Source organism: Hemitrygon akajei, chromosome 5 (genome assembly GCF_048418815.1).
Source record: "Hemitrygon akajei chromosome 5, sHemAka1.3, whole genome shotgun sequence".
Taxonomy (NCBI): domain Eukaryota; kingdom Metazoa; phylum Chordata; class Chondrichthyes; order Myliobatiformes; family Dasyatidae; genus Hemitrygon; species Hemitrygon akajei.
The window spans coordinates 6,990,175-7,012,777 of NC_133128.1; the positions used below are offsets into that span (position 1 = coordinate 6,990,175).

Genomic DNA, 22,603 nt, shown 5'->3' on the forward strand with positions numbered 1-22,603 from the left:
CTAAGCATCTTCAATGTTCCCTCTCATCCATCCACCAATCTCTTTGACCCCACTACCATCAGGTAGGAGGTACCGTAGCATTAGGACAAGAACTGTTATGATGGGAAACAGCTTCTTCTCCTAGGACTTATGACGACTAAACTCCCAGCCACCATCCAGGTCTCATCATGCATGAAGTGCAAATGGTGTTTTACTGTTGACTTATTAACTTGTTTCATAAATGCACATTATTATTTGTTAATTTATTTCTGGTAATATTACCTCATGCGCTGTGTGTGTGAGTTGCACGTACTGTTCTCTGCACCTTGGTCCGGAGGATTGTTTCTTTGTTTGGCGGTATACATGTGTATGGTTGAATGACAATGAACTGAACTTGAAGGGCACAATTAACCCAGTGTCTCATCAGAGAGTCAGTTTAGAGCAGTAATCACAAGGAGGATGGTGGGTAGGGAAAGAGCATGGTTAGCAAGGAGTCTTGTCACAGAGATAGATCAGAGTAATGATCAGAGGGAAGATGGTGGACGGGAGAAGATCAGATAACCCAGCAACTTGTCACACAGTTCCTTCAAAGCAGTCATGGAGTTAACTAGAAGAAACTTGACATAATGGAAGGGTTTCAATGTCAGAAACCCCCTCACATCAACCTACACACTAACCAAACACTAGAGTCCATAATTTATTACAGATCATCTCAGTTCAGATTAACTGGAGAAACGATGCATTCCCTGAAGCCTTTTTAGGTCCTCCTTTCAAACAGACCAGACCCTACCAGTCTGCCACCAGTAGGTAGAGACAGACACTGTACCCAGAAGTCATTATGATACAGACCTGTCCCCATCAGTACTGTACCCCGGTGTTACACAGTGACAGACCCGTCCCCACCGGTACCGTACCCCGGGGTTATACAGTGACAGACCCGTCCCCTCCGGTACCGTACCCCGGGGTTATACAGTGACAGACCCATCCCCACCGGTACTGTATCCCGGTGTTATACAGTGACAGACCCGTCCCCACCGGTACCGTACCCCGGTGTTACACAGTGACGGACCCGTTCTCACCGGTACCGTACCCCGGTGTTATACAGTGACAGACCCGTCCCCACCGGTACCGTACCCCGGGGTTATACAGTGACAGACCAGTTCCACCGGTACCGTACCCCGGCGTTATACAGTGACAGACTCGACCCTACTGGTACCGTACCCCGGCGGTACACAGTGACAGACCCGTCCCCTCCGGTACCGTACCCCGGCGTTATACAGCGACAGACCCGTCCCCACCGGTACCGTACCCCGGTGTTATACAGTGACAGACCCGTCCCCACCGGTACCGTACCCCGGTGTTATACAGTGACAGATCCGTCCCCACCGGTACCGTACCCCGGTGTTACACAGTGACGGACCCGTCCCCACCAGTACCGTACCCCGGTGTTACACAGTGACGGACCCGTCCCCACCGGTACCGTACCCCGGGGTTATACAGTGACAGACCAGTTCCACCGGTACCGTACCCCGGCGTTATACAGTGACAGACTCGACCCTACTGGTACTGTACCCCGGCGGTACACAGTGACAGACCCGTCCCCTCCGGTACCGTACCCCGGCGTTATACAGCGACAGACCCGTCCCCACCGGTACCGTACCCCGGCGTTATACAGCGACAGACCCGTCCCCACCGGTACCGTACCCCGGCGTTATACAGCGACAGACCCGTCCCCACCGGTACCGTACCCCGGCGTTATACAGCGACAGACCCGTCCCCACCGGTACCGTACCCCGGGGTTATACAGTGACAGACCCGTCCCCACCGGTACCGTACCCCGGTGTTATACAGTGACAGACCCGTCCCCACCGGTACCGTACCCCGGCGTTATACAGTGGCAGACCCGTCCCCACCGGTACCGTACCCCGGTGTTATACAGTGACAGACCCGTCCCCACCGGTACCGTACCCCGGGGTTATACAGTGACAGACCCGACCCCACCGGTACCGTACCCCGGCATTATACAGTGACAGACCCGTCCCCACTGGTACCGTACCCCGGGGTTATACAGTGACAGACCCGTCCCCACCGGTACCATACCCCGGTGTTATACAGTGACAGACCAGTTCCACCGGTACCGTACCCCGGCGTTATACAGTGACAGACTCGACCCTACTGGTACCGTACCCCGGCGGTACACAGTGACAGACCCGTCCCCTCCGGTACCGTACCCCGGTGTTACACAGTGACAGACCCATCCCCATCGGTACCGTACCCCGGCGTTATACAGTGACAGACCCGTCCCCACCGGTACCGTACCCCGGGGTTATACAGTGACAGACCCGTCCCCACCGGTACCGTACACCGGCGTTATACAGTGACAGACCCGTCCCCACCGGTACCGTACCCCGGTGTTATACAGTGACAGACCAGTTCCACCGGTACCGTACCCCGGCGTTATACAGTGACAGACTCGACCCTACTGGTACCGTACCCCGGCGGTACACAGTGACAGACCCGTCCCCACCGGTACCGTACCCCGGTGTTTTACAGCGACAGACCCGTCCCCTCCGGTACCGTACCCTGGTGTTATACAGCGACAGACCCATCCCCACCGGTACCGTACCCCGGCGTTATACAGTGACAGACCCGTCCCCACCGGTACGGTACCCTGGCGTTATACAGTGACAGACCCGTCCCCACCGGTACCGTACCCCGGCGTTATACAGTGACAGACCCGTCCCCACCGGTACCGTACCCCGGTGTTATACAGTGACAGACCCGTCCCCACCGGTACCGTACCCCGGTGTTATACAGTGACAGACCAGTTCCACCGGTACCGTACCCCGGCGTTATACAGTGACAGACTCGACCCTACTGGTACCGTACCCCGGCGGTACACAGTGACAGACCCGTCCCCTCCGGTACCGTACCCCGGTGTTACATAGTGACAGACCCGTCCCCATCGGTACCGTACCCCGGCGTTACACAGTGACAGACCCGTCCCCACCGGTACCGTACCCCGGTGTTATACAGTGACAGACCAGTTCCACCGGTACCGTACCCCGGTGTTATACAGTGACAGACCCGTCCCCACCGGTACCGTACCCCGGCGTTATACAGTGACAGACCCGTCCCCACCGGTACCGTACCCCGGCGTTATACAGTGACAGACCCGTCCCCACCGGTACCGTACCCCGGGGTTATACAGTGACAGACCCGTCCCCACCGGTACCGTACCCCGGCGTTATACAGTGACAGACCCGTCCCCACCGGTACCGTACCCCGGCGGTACACAGTGACAGACCCGTCCCCTCCGGTACCGTACCCCGGTGTTACATAGTGACAGACCCATCCCCATCGGTACCGTACCCCGGTGTTATACAGTGACAGACCCGTCCCCATCGGTACCGTACCCCGGCGTTATACAGTGACAGACCCGTCCCCACCGGTACCGTACCCCGGTGTTATACAGTGACAGACCAGTTCCACCGGTACCATACCCCAGCGTTATACAGTGACAGACCCGTCCCCACCGGTACCGTACCCCGGGGTTATACAGTGACAGACCCGTCCCCACCGGTACCGTACCCCGGGGTTATACAGTGACAGACCCGTCCCCACCGGTACCGTACCCCGGTGTTATACAGTGATAGACCCGTCCCCACCGGTACCGTACCCTGGTGTTATACAGTGACAGACCCGTCCCCACTGGTACTGTACCCTGGTGTTATACAATGATTGATCCAACCTAATGAACTGATGTCAACTCTTTTTAGCATCACATAGTAAATATTAACTCTAAATGAAAAGAAACAAAATGGACAATAGAAAGAGCGAGAGAGAGAGAGAGAGAGAACATGAAAGGTGGGGAGTGTGTGAGAGAAATAGGAAGGAATAGAGAGTGAGAAAGAGAGAGAGAAAGTATGAGAGAAAGGGGAGAGAGAAAAGAGAGAAATAAGCAAGATTACAAGACATGATGAGAGAGAGGGGACAGAGAGAACGAATGGAAAAGTGTAAGACACAGAATGACAGTGAACGAGGGATGATGTAGAAACAGTGAGGATTGTTCAGTGTGAGTAATGCTTTTCAAAGAGACACCAAGAGATAGCGATGGAAATTATGAGTTGAGCAAAATGGAAATGACAGATTCAGGGTGAGGTGGAGTGAAAGAATGTGAGAACAGAGTGGAGTGGACAGAGTGAGAGGGACTAAACATACACTGAGTTGCTGGTGATATCACATCTTGCATCCATCTTCATCCAACTCCTATTTAAATGAAAGCCAGAGTGGAGTGAACTTCAGTCAGGGATTGTGGGAGAGCCCATTACAAGACTCGAGCTAATAACATGCTGGTATATAACCTACCCTGAGATTAATACCATTAGGGAGGAAAATGACTGTCTGTAAAGAGTCGGAACTTCTGAAGTGGCCCACTCCTTGAGCGATTAGCTGGCGTTTGAGCACTGGGCAATTAGTGTCTCACTAACTACACAGCAACTTCCAACATTGTCAATCCAACAATATGATTAAACATCTTAAAACAGGTCAAACACTCTGCAGATCAAACAGCAGCAAAGGAGGAGGAGGGAGGGCTGTAATTAACCAGGAAAAGGTCAGGCTCATGTTTCTCAATGAGCTAACCGTCAAACACCGAAAGCCTCCGGCAGAAAAGGCCGGAGAGGAGAAGTTCGGGGGTGGGGGGGGGGGGGGGGCTGGAAGCTGGGAGGCACTGTGTAAGGGACTGTGAAGGAGGACCAAAGGGAAACTTCCTGTGTGACTATCTGCCAGGGTCCTTCATTGATCTCCCCAGAGCATTCAAAATCGCCCACCCACCCTGAACATCTGGTGGACCCCAGCTCTTTCAGATTTCAAGGATAGAAGGCTGGCTGAACCAACTTCTCAAATCACATGCCTCAGTCAAATCCAAATGGATAGCAGCTGCAAGACTGGTGTTCAGTTCCCACTGATGTCAGTAAGGAGTTTATACATTCTCTGTTTGACCAAGTGGGTTTCCTCTGGGTGCTCCGATTTCCTCTCGCATTCCGAAGAGATGTACGGGTTAGAGTTAGTAAGTTGTGGATTGCTCAGCACAATCGTCGCTGATTTCATTTGACTCAAAATGATGCATTTCACTGTATATTTTGATGTACCTGTTACGAATAAAGCTAATCTCTATCTTTAAATGGTGGCACAGTGGTTCAGTCCATGTGGTCTAACCAGAGTTTATAGAGCTGCAATTTTATCTCGTGCTTCTTGAACACAATCCCCTGACTAGTGAAGGCTAACACACTAATGAGAAAAGTTCTAGCTCGCTCAACCTTTCCTCATACTTCAGCATCTGGTTCCTGTCTTTTCCTTCTCCTGTTCTGAAACGTCAGCTGTCCATTTCCCTCCAGAGATGCTGCCTGGCCCGCTGAGCTTCTCCAAGATTTTGTGCATGTTGTTGTGCTGGATCTCTTGGGTTTAAAATTTGACGACATCTGTGCATGCTGTCTATGTGGACTTTTCCTCATGTTCTCTGGTGGGGTCACACATATTCCTAAATTAATTGAACTTTAGGTGGGGGGGGGGGGAGTTGATGGGAAAGTGGTGAGAAGAAAACGAGATTAGTACAAATGTGAATAGATACCTGATGGTAAGGGTAGACTTGGCCCGAAATGTCAACTCTTCATTTCCCTCCAAAGGTGCTGCCTGACTTGCTGAGTTTCTCCAGTGTTTTGTGTGTGTTGCTCTGGATTTCCAGCATCTACAGTCTGGCTCTTTTCTCCAGATTGGTAGGTTTCTCCTAGTCATCCAAATTCTTTGACCATAAATTGTGGATTGTCAGCTGGTTGTTGCTCCTTGGAGTTCAGATAATTTCAGATGATTCTACCATGTACTCCCCCCAGGCCTCAAACACCCTTTGCAAGATATTGTTGCAAAAACTGCTGACAGCTTTCGTTTGCCTTTGAGCTACTCAAAGCTCAAATAGGAGAGTATATTGCCAAACCAAATAACTTGCACCAAATTTAATGTGACATATATTGGCTTACTCTTTCAATTGAGTTATTAATTAGGCTAATGTAAATATTTCAACATCCTTGTTAATACCCCACCTACTTGAATATTAGAAAAATACTTTGTACGTTGTCAAACATCCGCATATTCTTTGATGTTAATTTTACAAATTATTCTAAGGACTTTATTTCTCGAAGATACTTTATTTTGCCTTAATTATTGATTGTATGGTTCCTTAAGGTTGTTATAACTGGGGGAGGTAGAGGGGATAAGCTCCCACTACTTATTAAATTCTAAAAATGGCATGGATCTCTAACAAACTCTGATAACCGAGTCCAGCTCATGGCCTTTTTGTGTGCTAAGCTTGGCAGAACTGTTTATACCAGGGGTAGGCAACCTTAAGCACAAATGATTTTCTAGCATGCGTTATTCATTAATTTGAGGCAATACATAACTAGATGTATTTAAATGGAAAATCCCAAATTTCAAGTTTTTTATGGCATTTATCTGGCCCACCGTCCGCTCATTAATACGCGATCCAGCCCACAGAGGCAAAAAGGTTGCCGACCCCTGGTTTATACTGACAGGAGAAGGGACAAAGGCAGGTTACAGCAGCTTAAAACCAGTCGCTTCAGGCAGATGGGGCTAACCTGCTGTGGTAGCCAGCTCATCAAGGAGAAGGAAAACTCTGATCTCAAACATCCACGGCCTTGTGGCTATACCTACTCATGGAGAAAGCTTCGGGTGTAAACCCTGAGGGAAAAATCTGGAGATGAAGTCCCCAAGGCAGTCCAATGTTGAGTTCAACGCTGACTAGCAACTGCTACGATGCTGCTGATACCAAGTTGTATCAGTCTGTGCCCTTCCTTGGGGTTCATCTTATCATATGACCATAGGAGCAGAACTAGGCTATTCGACCCATTGAGTCTGCTCCACCATTCCATTATGACTCATTATTCCCCCTCTCAAACCCATTCTCCTTTCTTCAACTCGTAACCTTTGATGCATTGACTAACCAAGAACTTATCAACCTCCACTTCAAATGTACCCAATGACTTGTTCTCCGCAGCCATCTGTGTCAATGAATTCCATAGATTCAACACTATCTGGGTAAAGAAATTCCTCCTCATCTCTGTTCTAAAATGACGCCTCTCTATTCTGAGGCTGTGCCCTCTGGTCCCAGACTCACCAACTATAAGAAACAATCTCTCCATATCCACTCTATTTGAGGCCTTTCAATATTCATTAGGTTTCAATGAGATCCTCCCCCAATCTTCTAAACTCCAGCGGGTACAGGCCCAGAGCCATCAAAAGCTCCTTATGCATTAACTCGTTCCTAGACTTGCAACGTGACAATTACTGGACTTGGTGCCCTGACTGACGAAAGTAAGCATGCTGTCGGGCTTCTTCATCACTCTGTCTATGTGGATCACCACATGTTGCACCTGTGCCCCCAGGCAGGTCCCTTTGTTCTACAATGCTGTCCAGGGGCCTTGGCTTTTCCCTTTGGGTGAGGGGCGACTTGATAAATGTGTACAAGCTGATCAGAGGCATAGCCAGAGTGGACAGCCAGAGACCTTTTCCCAGGGTGGAACAGGCTAAAGCAAGGGTATTATTATTTAAGGATTGGAGGAAAGCATAAGGGGGAGGGGGCGTGGAGAGATTTTATTTATTTATTCTGACATAATGTGGAATGGGCCGTTCCAGCCCTTCAAGCAGGGCCACCCAGCAACCCCCAATTTAATCATGGGACAATTTGCAATGATCAATTAATCTACCAGTCGGTACATCTTTGGACTGTGGGAGGAAACTGGAGCACCTGAAGAAAACCCACGTGGTCACGGGGAGAACACAGAAACTATTTGCACACAGTGTGGGATGTCAGATGTAAGTTCAGATTCAGGTTCAAAAAAAGTTCACTGTATATTTATTATCAAAGTATATATACAATGTGATAAGGGGTATACATCAGATAAACGCAAACAGGCTTTTTCTACTGAGGCTGGGTGAGATTAAAACTAGAGGCCGTGGGTTAAGAATGAAAGGTGAATTGTTTGAGGGAAACATGAGGGGGAACTGAGAGAGTGTGGAACGAGCTACCAGTGGAAGTGGTGGACTCAATTTTGATTTCAAAGTTTAAGAGAAGTTTGGATCAGTATACGTGTGAGAGGGGTATGGAGGGCTATGGTCTGGGTGCAGATTGATGGGAAGAAACAGTTTAAATGGTTCAGCATTGACTAGATGGGCTGAAGGGCCTGTTCCTGCACTCTATTTTTCTATGACTCTGTGACTATTATCACAGTGTGTATACCATCTAGAACCTTGAGATTCATCTTCTTGCAGGCAGCCACAAAACAAAGACAATAGAATCCACGAGAAAACCACGGACAACAAAGACCAACAAACATCCAAAGAGAGAAAAAGGAACAAATTGTGCAAACAATAAAGTAAATGTATAATACACAAAACACGAATCTCAAGAGTCCCCGATAGTGAGCCAGTCACAACCACAGAAGCATCTGACTACATACATACGGCCAAATAAAACAACGTTCTTCCGGACACACAGTGCACCAACAAAACACTTATCACACACAGTACATAAACCAAAATTTTATCACACATATGTTAATAAAATATAATTCAACACACATGTAGTTCACAGTACAGGTAAACAGTAAGCAGCTCGCTCAATGTCCTAGTTATGAAACCTCTGTGGCGGCAGTCTGAGTGAAAAAGCAGTTACCCAGTCTGACAGCCCTGGTCCTAATGCCCCTGGTAGTGAGTCAAAGAGATAGTGGGATGGGTGTTCGGGACCCTCAACAATGTTTCGGGACCTTTGTCCTCAACGTTCCTGCTAAATGTCCTGAATGGTGGGGAACCCTGATGATCCTCCTGGCAGCCTTTACTCTGCTCTTTAGAGTCTCGTGGACCAATCCCTTGCAGCTTCCATACGCCAAATGATGCAGCCAGGACAGGACACTCTTGACGGTGCTCTTTCGAAATTTGTTTGAATAGGGGTGGGAAGCGTTGTACGCCTCAGTCTCCTCTGTAAGTGTGGACTCTGCTGTGCCTTCTTGACTAATGAGGGGCTGTTGTGTGTCCAGGTTAGATCGTCTGTGATTCTTTACACAGAGAGTGGTTGGTGCGTGGAATGTCATGCCAGGAGTGGTGGTAGAGGCAGACACATTAGGGACATTTAAGATGCTCTTAGATAAGCACGTGGATGATAGAAAAATGGAAGGCTATGTAGGAGGGAAGAGTTAAGATTTATTCTGGAGTCATTTAAAGGTCTGCACAATGTTATGGGATGAAGGGCCTACACTGTGCTCCAGCTGCTATGTTATTTTTGTGTGTGAGTCCTGCCCTGGTTTAACTAAGCATTCAGTACATTTAAGGTTGGTGGGGGGGAGTTCAAAGGAGATGTGGGGGGTGGAGTTCTTTTCCACAGAAAGTGGTGGGTGCCGGAATGGGCTGCCAGGAGTGGTGGTGGAGACAGATATGGTAGAGGCATTCTAGAGGTCCTTAGATACGTACATGACTATGCAGAGAATGGAGAAATGCACATTAGGTGTAATTACTTTAATTAGATCGGCACAACATTGCATTGTGGGCCAAAGGACCTGTTTCTGTGTTGTACTGTGCTATCATGGGGCTTCATCTGACATGTAACATCAGGGGAACTGTTTGTGCCTCAAGTTTTATTTATACAAATCTCAATCTCTACACCCTTCCTAGGAGACTTGTGATTTATTTCTGCAATGCTGTAGTTAGTGGCAATCGGAAATTCCCTAATGTAACATAAAAATGATGATGAATGTCTGTTTAATGCTAATAATTCTTGAACTCTGCATGCTGAGACTCATCTTGCACTGGTTCCATTGCCCTTAGAGCACCTTTGAATGTCACATGGGTGGATTGGCTTCTGTGGAATTGCCCGAGTCTCCCAGAGATGACGTCACGCCCATTGACAGCTGGCTCTTTGCATGGAGCCGAATCTCCTGGAGATGCCTGGGGAAACGCAATTCTCTTTCTCTCTCTCTCCCCATTCTCCCTTTATTGCATCATGGCCTGGTATGGAAACACCAATGCCTCTAAACAGAATAGCCTACAAAAACCGAATCCATCACGGGTAAAGTCCTCCCCACCACTGAGCACATCCACAAGGAGTGCTGTCGCAGGAAAGCAGTGTCCATCATAAGACCGTAAGAATTTAAGAGAAGAAGAATTAGACAATTTGCCCCATCGAGTCCGCTCTGCCATTTCATCATGGCTGATCCATTTTCCCTCTCAGCCCCAATCTCCTGCTTTCTCCCTGTAACCCTTCACACCCTGACTAATCAAGAATCTATCAACCTCTTCCATGAATGTACCCCACTACTTGGCCTCTACAGCCATCTGTGGCAATGAATCTCACAGATTCACCACCCTCTGGCTAAAAAAGGACTCCTGCCATCTAGGCCATGCACTCTTCTTGCTGGTGCCATCAGCAAGAAGTTACAGGAGCCTCAGGACCCACACCACCAGGTTTAGGAACAGTTATTACTCCTCAGCCATCAGGCTCCTGAATCAGCATGGATAACTTCACTCACATCAACACTGAACTTTCAAAGATTCTTCATCTCATGTTCTCGATATTTAGTGCTTATTTATTATTTTTTTCTCTGTGTCTTTGTATTTACTGTGAGTACCTGCAATCTCTGAGTTGTATATGGTGAGATATATGTACTTTGATAATAAATTTACTTTGATCTTTGAACTTAAACCTTCCTTACTTTGAACAAATGCTTGGTCACCTGTCCAAACATGCAGCTCAGTGCCAAGTGAAGGGTCCTTGAGAGGGTTTACGCAGCATCATTATCTCACAATCTACATGTTTACCAACAGACTATTTAGTTATTACTATCCTGACCTTGTGGCATCTTCCTGTGCACAGACCCGCTCCCACATTGCCCTCATTCCTCCACTTCATAGGTGCTCCCTCGGCTGGCAGCTACATTCGACATTCTGAGATTGTTACGGTGCCTTCGTGAAGGTAAAAGAAAATGACCTACTGGAGAAACGCAATGGGCCAGGCAGAACCAGTGATAAGAAGATGGACAGTCAATGGTTTGGGCCCAGACTGGAGTCCAGATGAAGAGAGAGATTGAGCAGGCTTGGATCCAAGGTTCCCACCTGCTTTAAGAAGCCCATTATCATCCTGATACCAACTTAAACAAGCTAATGTGCTTTAATTACTACCTCCCAGAGGCTCTGATATCTACCATCAATAAGGGCTTCAAGAGGCTGGTCATGGCACGCATTAACTCAGTCTCCCAGATGACCTCGGGCCTCTGCAATTTCTACAACAGACACCACCTCCCTGGCCTTACACTCACCTCTGGAGCTTCTGGTCAGTAAAGACACACATGTTAGACTATCAATTATTGCTACAACTCAGTGTTCAGTACTATAACTCCAAGCAAACTCATCTCCAAACTCCTAGACCTGGGATTCAACACCTCCCTCTGGAACTGGATCCCTGACTTCCTGACCAACAGACCGAAGTCAGGAACGACAGCAAGCAAGCCCTCCACCAGAATCATTCTAAACACTGGTACTGCACAAGGTTACGTTCTCAGCTCCCTCCTCTACTCCCTGTACCCTCACGAGTGAGTGGCCAGATTCTGCTCTAACTCCATCTACAAGTTTGCAGATGACCCCACTGTGGTGGGTCACACCTCAAATAATGATGAGTTAGAGTAAAGGAAGGAGACAGAGGGCCTAGTGACATGGTGTCATGGCAACAACAATGGGCACCACGGTAGCGTGGCAATTAGCGTGACGCTATTACAGCTCGGGGTGTTGGAGTACGGAGCTCAATCCTGGAGTCTCTTTGTCATTGTGGAATGCATAGCTTTTCTCCAGGTGCTTATAGTGGTTAGTGCAACGCTATTACAGCTTCGGAGTTCATTCAATCCCGACATCCTCCGGTAAGGAGCCCCTGTGCATCCACCATGGGTTTTCTCCGGGAGCTCCCTTTTCCTCCCACAGTCCGAGTACACGCACCGAGTAGGTTAATTGGTCATTGTAAATTGTCATGAGTTTGGGTTTGGGTTAATTTGGGGCAATCGGGTGTGGCTGGGAAGTGTAGAAGGGCCTATTCTGTACTGTATCTCTAAATAAATAAATAACCTTTCCCTCAATGTCATCAAAAGAACTGATCATTGCCTTCAAGGGTGTGGGGAGGGGGATGGAGGAGGGGGAATGCAGTGGTGGGCTTGTAGAGCACATGTTCCTACTAACATTACAGCTTGGTATGGAGGCTCCAACACAGGATTACAGAGGGTTGTAGACATAGCTAGTTCCACCAGGGTCATAACTCTACCCACCATTAAGAGATTGGGCCTCAAGAAGGTGGCATCCAACATTTGGTTTGGCATGGACTAGATGGGACAAAGGGCTTGTTTCTGAGCTGCACTTTTCTGTGATGCTGTTAATGACCCTCACCATCTGGGACATGCCCTCTTGTTGCTACTACCATCAGGGAGGAGGTACCGGAGCCTGAAGACACACACTGTATGTTCGAAGAAAAGCTTCTTCCTCTCCACAGTCAGATTAATAAATAGTCATGAATCCATTAACACTTTCACATTACTGGTCTTTTGTACTAATTATTTTTGCAGCATATTAATTTTTTATGACTTACACAGTACTGCTGCAGAACAGCAATTTTTTTGACATATGTCAGTGATAATAAACCTGATTATGATTCTGATACATCAACAGTGCTGACTGAGGTTGGGACGGTTGAGAGCTTTATTGTCCCGGGGTGAACATCACCTCTGGCCTGTCCTGGTTCAACCCCAAAGATGTCACAACGAAGAAAGCTGACCAACAACTCCACTTCCTCAAGAGGCTAAACAAATTTGGCATGTCCGCACTGGCCCTCACTAATTTCTGCTGAAGCACCATAAAAAGGTACATCTTATGGGAACAGCTCAGTGATAGGGCAAGTGAAGCTGAGAGCAGTTTGGTTCAAGAGCCTGATGGTTGAGGGGTAACTGTTCCTGAATCTGGCGTTGTGGGCCTGAGGCTCCTGTACCTCCTTCCTGACGGCAACAGCGAGAAGACAGCATGGCCTGGGTGGCTTTAGTACGGCTTTGTCCACCTTAATATGCAAATGGACTGGAATGTCAATCTGGTGGATCGCAGAGGGAATGGGAGAGGCTCGGGAGATTAGGCACAAAACAGCATTGAACTGCAGCCCTGTGATCTGTCGCTGAGATAATTGCATTGGATTCAGAAACAGCTCAGCCCATTGACTTTGTTAATGGGCTACGGTGCTGTGACATTTCATCCTGTGACTGCGAGAAGGAGATTAAAGCGCTGTTGGAATTAACTGCCTTTCCCTTCTCTTTTATTTCAGTCCAATCACTGGAACAGTTTGCACACATTCGCCCAGCTCATTGCTGAGTTTACTGAGATATAATTTACGCTGGAGGAAAAAGTGGCATTGCAACGATCAGATACTGTCAGAATCCTTGAATTCCTTTACATTCACACGGAGGCTGAACAGATTCTGGGTTCAAACCCCACTCCAGAAGCTTGGATATTACAAATATCTCTCAGATATTTACTAATTTTCCTCATTAGGGGATTGCAGGTGGAGAGGGTCAGTAGCTTTACATTCCTTGGTGTTAAAATTTCAGAGAATCTGTCCTGGGACCAGCCTGTAGCTGCCATTACAAAGAAGACCATAAGACATAGGAGTAGAATTAGACCATTCAGCCCATCGAGTCTGCTCTGCTATTCCATCAAGGCTGATTTATTATCCTCTCATCAGATACTCCTACCTTCTCCCCATAACCTTTGACGCCTTGACTAATCAAGAACCTATCAACCTCCATTTTAAATATATTCATTGACTTGGCCATGATGGAAATTACTTCCACAGATTCACTACCCTCTGGTTAAAGAAATTCTTCTGCATCTTTGTTCTAAAGGGACGTCTATCCATTCTTAGGCTGTGCCTTCTGATCCTAGACTCCCACTATAGGAAACATGCTCTCCATATCCACTCTATTGAGGTTCACTGTGATTAAGTGGTCATTGATCACTCAATGGGTGAACAGATTGTGGATTCAAACTCCACTCCAAAGACATGGATATTACAAATTTCTCTCAGATACTTTTTGATTATCTTTCTTAGGTATTGGAGGTGGAAAGGGTGAGTAGGTTTAAACTGACCAGCACAAAGAAGGCATGTCACCAAAAACTCCAACAACCTTCTACAGATGCACAGTGGAGAGTATCCTGACTGCTTGATCACAGCCTAGTACAAAAACACCAGTGCCCAGCAATGGAAACAAAAACCACAAAGAGTGGTGGGTACTGCCCAGACGGTCACAGGAAAGCCTTCCCAACCAGTGACATGGAAGGCTGCCACAAGAAAGAAGCATCCATCATCAAGGATCCCCATCATGCAGGCCATGCTCTCTTCTTGCAACTACCATCGGACAGGAGGCGCAAGAGACTTGGGTCCCACACCACCAGATTCAGGAACAGTTATCCACCAGGCTCCTGAACCAATGTGGATAACTTTACTCAACCCAACTCTGAACTGATTCTACAAACTGCTGACTCACTTTCAAGTACTCATGTTCTCAGTATTTTTTTTATTTATAGTTTGTCTTCTCTTGCACATGGGTTTCTTGTCAGTCTTAGTTTCTGTAGGATTTATGGCAGATTCTATTATATTTCTTTATTTTTCCTTTAAATATCTGCAAAAAATGTTACTCCAAATGGTATATGGCAACATATAAATACTTTGATTATAAATTTACTTTGGATTTTGATTCATCACGTTCTAGAGAGCATTGGAACTGGATTGGAATCATTGTGTGATTGCCACGTGTAGCAAGATACAAAGAGAAACCTTTGTGTGCTATTTATGCACATGGTGACATACATAAGCACATCAAGGCAGTAAACAGAAAATGGAGTGGAGAATATAGTATCGCAGCTCCAGGGAAAGCAGTATTGGATAACCAAGAGAAGGTGGTAGATGTTGGTAGAGAGAAATGAGGTCCAAAAGTGAGGGCAGAAGAGAGAACTTGTGGTTTGTCTCATCCTGATGATGACCTTGTTTTCCATCAGTTCATTCCATTGTCAGTTTACCTCCATCTCTCTCATGGCTAAAACATTAGTTTTAACTTGAGAGGGAGAGGGGAAGAGGGGGAGGGGAGGGAGAGGGAGAGGGAGAAGGAGTGGGAGAGGGAGAGTGGGAGAGGGCAGAGGGGAGGGGGAAGGGGAGGGGAGTGGGAGAGGGGAGAGGGGAGAGGGGAGAGGGGGAGGGGAGGGGAGTGGGAGAGGGAGGGGTAGAGGGAGGGGGAGAGGGAGGGGGAGAGGGAGGGGGAGAGGGGGGAGAGAGAGAGAGGGGGAGAGAGTGTGTGTCTGTGTGGGGGGTGCTGTGTGAGTGAGATAGATAGCATGAATGTATATAGAGAGAAAGACAGGAGAGAGAGATGGCTAGAAAACACAGTACATTAGTGAGCCCTGTTATGACCAGCAAAGATGTGTTACATTCCATCAAACACCACAGTAAGCAATTTCCTGCATCCCACAGGTAATCATGATGTTATCCGTGTTATCTCAGGAAGAGTGAGACTGCTGGGATCCTGTTACAGATCAAACAGTCATGCAAGCATGGGTAACCAAAGCCATTCCCAAGGATCTGCTAGGCACTCATGGGAAAGGTGGACCATTCCCATCAATGAGGCATCATCCGGATGGATCACCACCAACTTTATGCTGCTACTCACCCAAGCAACTCCAACAGTGCCTCCCAGACACAAGCATTACACCACCAAGAGGAAAAGAGCTTCAGGAATATCACTAACTACAGATACGCTACCAAGTCTCACATGAAGCTGATCTGGAAATTATTGTTGCTTCAATATCACTGGGTCTATTCTTTCATCTGAAGATGTTTGCCTTTCAGAGCCTGCGAGAGTGCTGGTGGCAGGCAGAAACTCCACTAGGATAACATTGAGATGTCTGCTTGAGATAAATGAAGTCCAAAGGGTGAGGGTGCAGAAAAGGAAAGGGAGGGAGAGGGAGAGGGGAGAGAAGGAGAAGGAGATACTGAGGGCTAGAGAAGGAGAGGGAGAGAAAGTGAGTGACAGAGAGAAAGGGAGAGAGAGAGAGAGAGAGAGAGAGAGAAAGAATTTCATAAAGTGTTTAAATCAGAAGGTGATTAAGCAACTCTTGGACGTTTTATTTTAAGGGCTATGACCTGCAGTATTGGGCAGCACTAAGCCAGAGGAGATGCTTCCGTTGAGCATCACAGACACTATAGGCCAAATAATCTTTATCTGTGTGTCCCATTTTCTGTGACTGTTAAGGAGTGTCCTGTGCTTCAGGAAGGTGGCTCGCCATCAACTTCTCAAGGTCGAACAGAGGTGAGCCATACACTCTGGCCTTGTCAGCGACACTCACACCCTATGAATGAACAAATAAAAAAACCCCCACAGGCGATAAAAGCTTTTTAAGAGTGTACCGAATATGGAATGTTTGCAGCATTCTCCCTCTATCTGGATTACAAATTAATTGCATTTGGAAAAAAAACCTTTCGGTGAACAAACTACCTGGACTGAAATCAAAACCTGCTTCCAACAATGAGACTCGGCCAGATCCAAATGGGTTTGTTCTGCTTCAGTTTAAGAAAAGTTCCACTCTGTGCCAAATCCGATAAATCTCTGCCAAAATCTCTTCCATTCTTTACTAACTAGTCTGCTCATTAAATGCCTTGAATAGTATCAATAGGAAAACAGTCATAAAAACCAAATTATCAGCACTCCTATACCAGACACCCCGCTACTTCAGGTATTAAAGTGCAATTGTTATAAATTCTACATTACACAACTGTCCCTGATTTAAACTTAGTTTTCTTTCTTCCTTTCTTGACCTTGTATCAGGACAGGACACTTGTAGTAAACTCCAGTTTAACGATATTCCAAAATCTAGTCTTAACTCCAGCTCACGGAAACATGGAGTAAAACAACATAGAAACAGGCCCTTTGGCTCAAACTGCCCATAACAACCATGGTGCTCACCAAGCTAGTCCCATTTCCTTCAGACTGAGCAGCAGCTCCTCTTATTCTGCCTAAGTAGCCTCCAACCTACGATATGAACATCGATCTCCCCTTCTGGTAATTTTTTCCTCCCCTTCCAGCTACTTCTATTCCCTCTCTGCCTCTTATACCTTCCCCTGACTTGCCTCCTGCCTATCATCTGCCCCTGGTGCCCCTCCTTCCCCTCCCCATGATCCACCCACAAAGTTCAAAGTACATTTGTTATCAAAGTATGTATATATTATACAACCTTCAGATTTGTCTCCCTACAGACAACCACAAATCAAGATACCCAAAAGAGCCCATTAAAAAAAACAACACCCAATGCAGAGTGAGAAGAAATAAAATCGTGCAAACTAGAAAAGCGAGCAAACAGCATTCAGAATGAGAGTGAGTCCACAGACACAAAGCCCGGAGGAGAAGCCTGATTAGGCCTACAGCCTCAGCACAGTGAAAATCAGAGGAAACGTCACAGAGCAGTGAGCAGCACCAGCCTGACCCGCGACTCCAGTCCCAATACAGCACGGAAACAGGCCATCTCGGCCCTTCTAGTCCGTGCCGAACGCTTACTCTCACCTAGTCCCGCCTACCTGCGCTCAGCCCATAACCCTCCATTCCTAAGGCAATACCTTGCCTTTTCAATCCGTCCAGCCCAGCATTTAAATTGCCCAAACACTGGGTCATTCCTCGCTCTAGGACCTGGGCCCTGTCATATCGATACGCTCTAGGCCTCGACCTGACCCATACCCAACCATTCCAAATCGGCCAGCACTTAGATAGATCACAACTCGCTCTCGGTTTAGGTTGATGGGCTCCAAAACTCCATCGCTTCACAACGCATGCCCTGACTCCTTTCGACCATACCTCGACCTTGCTCCGACCACTTCTCCGCGAACATGGGTTGACTTGCATTGACCCTCGAGTCAGCCTCACTTTCGCTTGCCCCTTCATTTATTGTGTTCATTGTTCACCATAGTTTTAACCAAAAAAGTGAGTTCAAGAGCTGTGAGGTTTTGTTGAAGCTAAATAAGACCTTAGTTAGATCCCACTTGGAGTACAGTGCACAGTTCTAGTCACCTCACTACAGGAAAGATGTGGATTCTACAGAGAGAGTGCACAGGAGATTTACAAGGACGTTGCCTGGATTGGGGAGCATGCCTTATGAGAATAGGTTGAGTGAACTTGGTCTTTCCTCCTTGGAGCGATGGAGGATGAGAGGTGACCTGATAGAGGTGTATAAGATATCGAGAGGCATAGATTGTGTGGATAGTCAGAGGCTTTTCCCAGGGCTGAAATGGCTGACATGAGGGGGCATAGTTTTAAGGCAGATACAAGGGGGATGTCAGGGATAAGTTTTTTACTCAGGGTGGTGGGTGCGTGGAATGCACTGTCGGCAGCGGTGGTGGAGGTGAATCCTATAGGGTCTTTTAAGAGACTCTTAGACAGGTACATGGAGCTTAGAAAAATAGAGGGCGATGCAGTAGGGAAATTCTAAGCAATTCCTAGAGTAGGTTACATGGTCGGCACAACATTGTGGGCCGAAGGGTCTGTAATGTGCTGTAGATTTCTATGATTCTATGAAGGTGTTATTAATGAAGTATTTAGTTGAATTTCTTGCTTTGGGAGCCGCCAATGAGTTGTTGCTCATCCTCAGTTGCGCCACCTTAAACTCTCCTCTCCTATCAGAGTCCTTCTTCTCCAGCCCTTTACTTTTTCTACCCACCTGGATTCACCTGTCACCTTCTAGCTCTCCTCTTTCCCCTTCCCCTCACCTTTTTATTCTGGCATCTTCCCCCTTCCTTTCTAGTCTAATCCTTTTCTCCCATGGTCCACTCTTCTCTCCTACCAGACTATTTCTTTTTAAGGCCTTTACCTCCTCTACCTATCGTTTCTCAGCTTCTTACTTCACCCTCCCTCCCCCCTCACCTGTTCTTACCTATCTCCATCTTGCTTGTACTCCTTCCCCTCTCCCAACCACCTTGTTCTGGCTTCTTTCCTCTTTCCCTCCTGATGAAGGGTCTTAGCCTGAAACATTAACTGTTTATTCCCTTCGATAGATGCAGCCTGACCTGCTGAGCTCCCCCAGCATTTGTGTGTGTTGCTCAGGAGTTCTCACTTGCTTCTGCTTGGTCCATATCCTTCTATCCATTTATTGATCAGTTCAGCCGTTAGCACAACGCTTTACAGTACAGGCGACTCGGGTTCAATTCCCACCACTGCCTGTAAGTCTAACTCTCCCCGTGCCCGCATGGGTTTCCTCTGGGTGCTCCGATTTCCTCCCACAGTCCACAGATATATCGGTCGGTAGGTTCATTGGTCATTGTAAATTGTCTCATGGTTAGGCTAGGGTTAAATTGGGGGATTGCTGGGCAGCATGACTGGAAGGGCTAGGAAGGCCTATTGTACACTATATCTCAATCAGCAAATAAAAGTCTTTTAACGTCTGTTAGTGCACCTCCCTCAACCAAATTCTCTGGCAGTTTGTTCCACATAGCCACCACACTCACATTCACATACTCTGAGAGAAACATTGACTGGAAGGGAGTAAGTGCGTGCCTGAGAAAGAGAGGGCACGAAAGAGAGTGGATGTAAGGGGAAGAGTACGTGAAATAATGTGAGAGAAGGAAATTCTGTGGGGCAGAGATAGAGCATGAAAAAAGAGAGGAGGTAAAGAAGAGGAATAAATGTTCGGCACAGGCTAGAAGGGACGAGATGGCCTGTTTCCATGCTGTAATTGTTATATGGTTATGGTTAAAAGAGAGATAAAGAGTTCCATCAGAGGTACTATCCTCCCCAGCATCGAGGACACCTTCAAAAGGTGATGCCTAAAAAGGCAGTTTCCGTCATTCAGGACCCGCATCACCAAGGACATGCCCTTTTCTCATTGCTGCCATCGAGGAGGAGGTACAGAAGCCTGAAGGCACATGCAACTATGATTCAGGAACAGCTTCTTCTCCTCCGCCACCAGATTTCTGAATGGACAACGAAACCATGAACACCTCCTCACTAATTTTTCTCTCTTTTGCACTGTTCATTTTGTACCGCTGTTGCAAATCAACAAATTTCACTAATATACCAGTGATATTAAACCTGATTTTGATTCTGAGAAAGGGAGGGAGAGCTAACAGTCTACATTCCTTAACCCTCAGTAGAATCAGGACAAATAACTTGGAAGGAACCTGAGAGATTAAAAACTCAAGGTTTGAATAAAGGTTTTCTTTACAATCATATTGCAGGAGCTCTCTACTAATTTTAGATGCAGGAAATGGATATATCCCAGTTAAAACAGATGATGTCATAATTTCTGTGGAACTGCACAGATGGACGTTCCTTAGTCCACACGGCTGGGCAGTGAGGTCATTGTGTCCAGGAGGATTGAAGAGAGCTCGTGAACCCAACCACTGACTAAAAACCACCCTTCTGGGAAGGTTTCCCTGTAATAAATACAAGAGATTTTGCAGATTCTGGAAATCCAGCAACATGCACAAAATGCTGGGGAACTCTGCAGGTCTGGTTTTGGGGGTGGGGGGGGGGTTGGTGGGGCTACTGCACAGGACTGAAAGAAGCTGCAGAGGGTTGTAAATTTATTTGCCTCCATCTTGGGTACCTGCCTACAAAGCACCCAGCACATCTTCAGGGAGTGGTGTCTCAGAAAGGCAGTGTCCATTATTAAGGACCTCCAGCACCCAGGGCATGCCCTTTTCTCACTGTTACCATCAGGTAGGAGATACAGAAGCCTGAAGGCACACACTCAGCGATTCAGGAACAGCTTCTTCCTCTCTGCTATCCGATTCCTAAATGGACATTGAACCCGTGAACACTACCTCACTTTTTAAATATATATTATTTCTGATTTTGCATGATTTTTAATCTGTTCAATATACATATACTGCAATTTATTTACTTATTTATTTTTCTTCAATGTTATGTATTCATTGAACTGCTGCTGCTAAGTTAACAAATTTCACAACACATGCCGGTGATAATAAACCGGATTCTGAGTCAGGCAGCATCTATGGAGAGGAATTAACAGTCAATACTTCAGGCCGAGACCCTTCTTCTGGACTGGAAAGGAAGGGGGAAGAAGCCAGAATAGGGAGATGGGAAGGAGTACAAGCTAGATGGAGATAGGTGAGACCAGGAAGGTGGGTGGGTGAGGGAGGGAGAGTAAATTAAGAGGCTTGAGAGGTGATAGGTAGAAGAGATAAAGGGCTGAAGAAGTAGTACTAATACTAATCTGATAGGACAGAAAGTGGACCATGGGTGAAAGGGAAGGAGGGGACAGGCTGGTGAGAAGAGAAAAGGACAGACTCGAGAGAGATGGGGAATCTAAAGGCCTGTTCCTGTGCTGACCAGTTCTATGGTCTTTAAGTGATTAAAGATTATTTCCATAAATGATTAAGGACTAGTACCGGAGAGGCTGAGAAACCTTTGCTGCCTGACCTGCCGAGTTCTTCCAGCATTTTGTAGGTGGAGGAGGAGGAGTACAAACTGGCAGGTGAGAAGCAAAGTCAGCTGAGAGGGGTGGCTGGGTCAGTGAGGGGAGATGAAGTAAGAAGCTGGGAGGTGATAGAAGAGATAGAAGGATAGGGCGAAAGGGAAGGAGGAAAGAGGAGATGGACAACACATGAGAAGCTTCCATTGATTGCCATTCAGTCCAGTCCGGCTTGAGGATTTTGTATCTCTGCTGTATGAAACTAATCTCAATCAGAAGCCTGTCTTCCTTGCTACAATTAACCATTCATGCTTCAAAGTTGTTTATTGTCATTCTACCGTATATGAGCGTAAAGGAGAAGAATATGATTGTTACTCTGTTCTCTGCATAAATAAACACACAAAAAGCATAAAGAACACAATAAATATGAATATCACATAATGATGATGGTGGTCCTGGCCTGGCTGTCTAGCTTTGTCCCCGATCGGGGTGGGACAAACAGTCCATGAGCAGGGTGGGTATCATCCTTTGTGATATTGCTGGCCTTTCTTCAGCATCTTTCTCTATGTACGTCCCTCGTGGTGGGTAGGCCGGTGCCAATGGGCAGTTTAATACCCATTGTAGAGCCTTCCATGAGTATGGATGTGCATAGAGCATCTTTCTTTAGCCTCCTCAGAAAGTAGAGGCAATTCCCATATTGTGCATAGTTCTGCCTTGGAGCAGCGGCTCCTGATGGAAGTATTCCAAGCGGGTTATAATTACACTGATGACGTGCAGCTGAGATGTAAGGTTTGCCATTGCAAGGATTAGCTCATTGGTTTTAACAGTGCAACCCTTTGAACACAGCTGCAATTACTTTAAACACACTTGGCTCAAATGCCGGTCACGGGCCTCCTTTCCCGACTCGCAGAAAGCCAGATTGTGTTGCTGAAGTGGAGCTAAAATGAATGCCTTTTTGCAATCACAGACCTCAAGAGAGGCAGTTTACTGCATGAGCCACTGCAAGCCAGCAGTGATGGATCTGAAGTTTCAATAATAATAATAATAGTAACTAATTTACAGAGCACTTTCCATA

At 47.0% G+C, this 22,603-nt stretch overlaps 1 protein-coding gene across 9 annotated transcripts in view; it reads right to left on the minus strand.

Annotated features, from left to right (window-relative positions):
- Window positions 1-22,603, minus strand: part of robo1 (roundabout, axon guidance receptor, homolog 1 (Drosophila)) — a 640,973-nt gene that overhangs the window by 138,181 nt on the left and 480,189 nt on the right. The window lies entirely within an intron of this gene.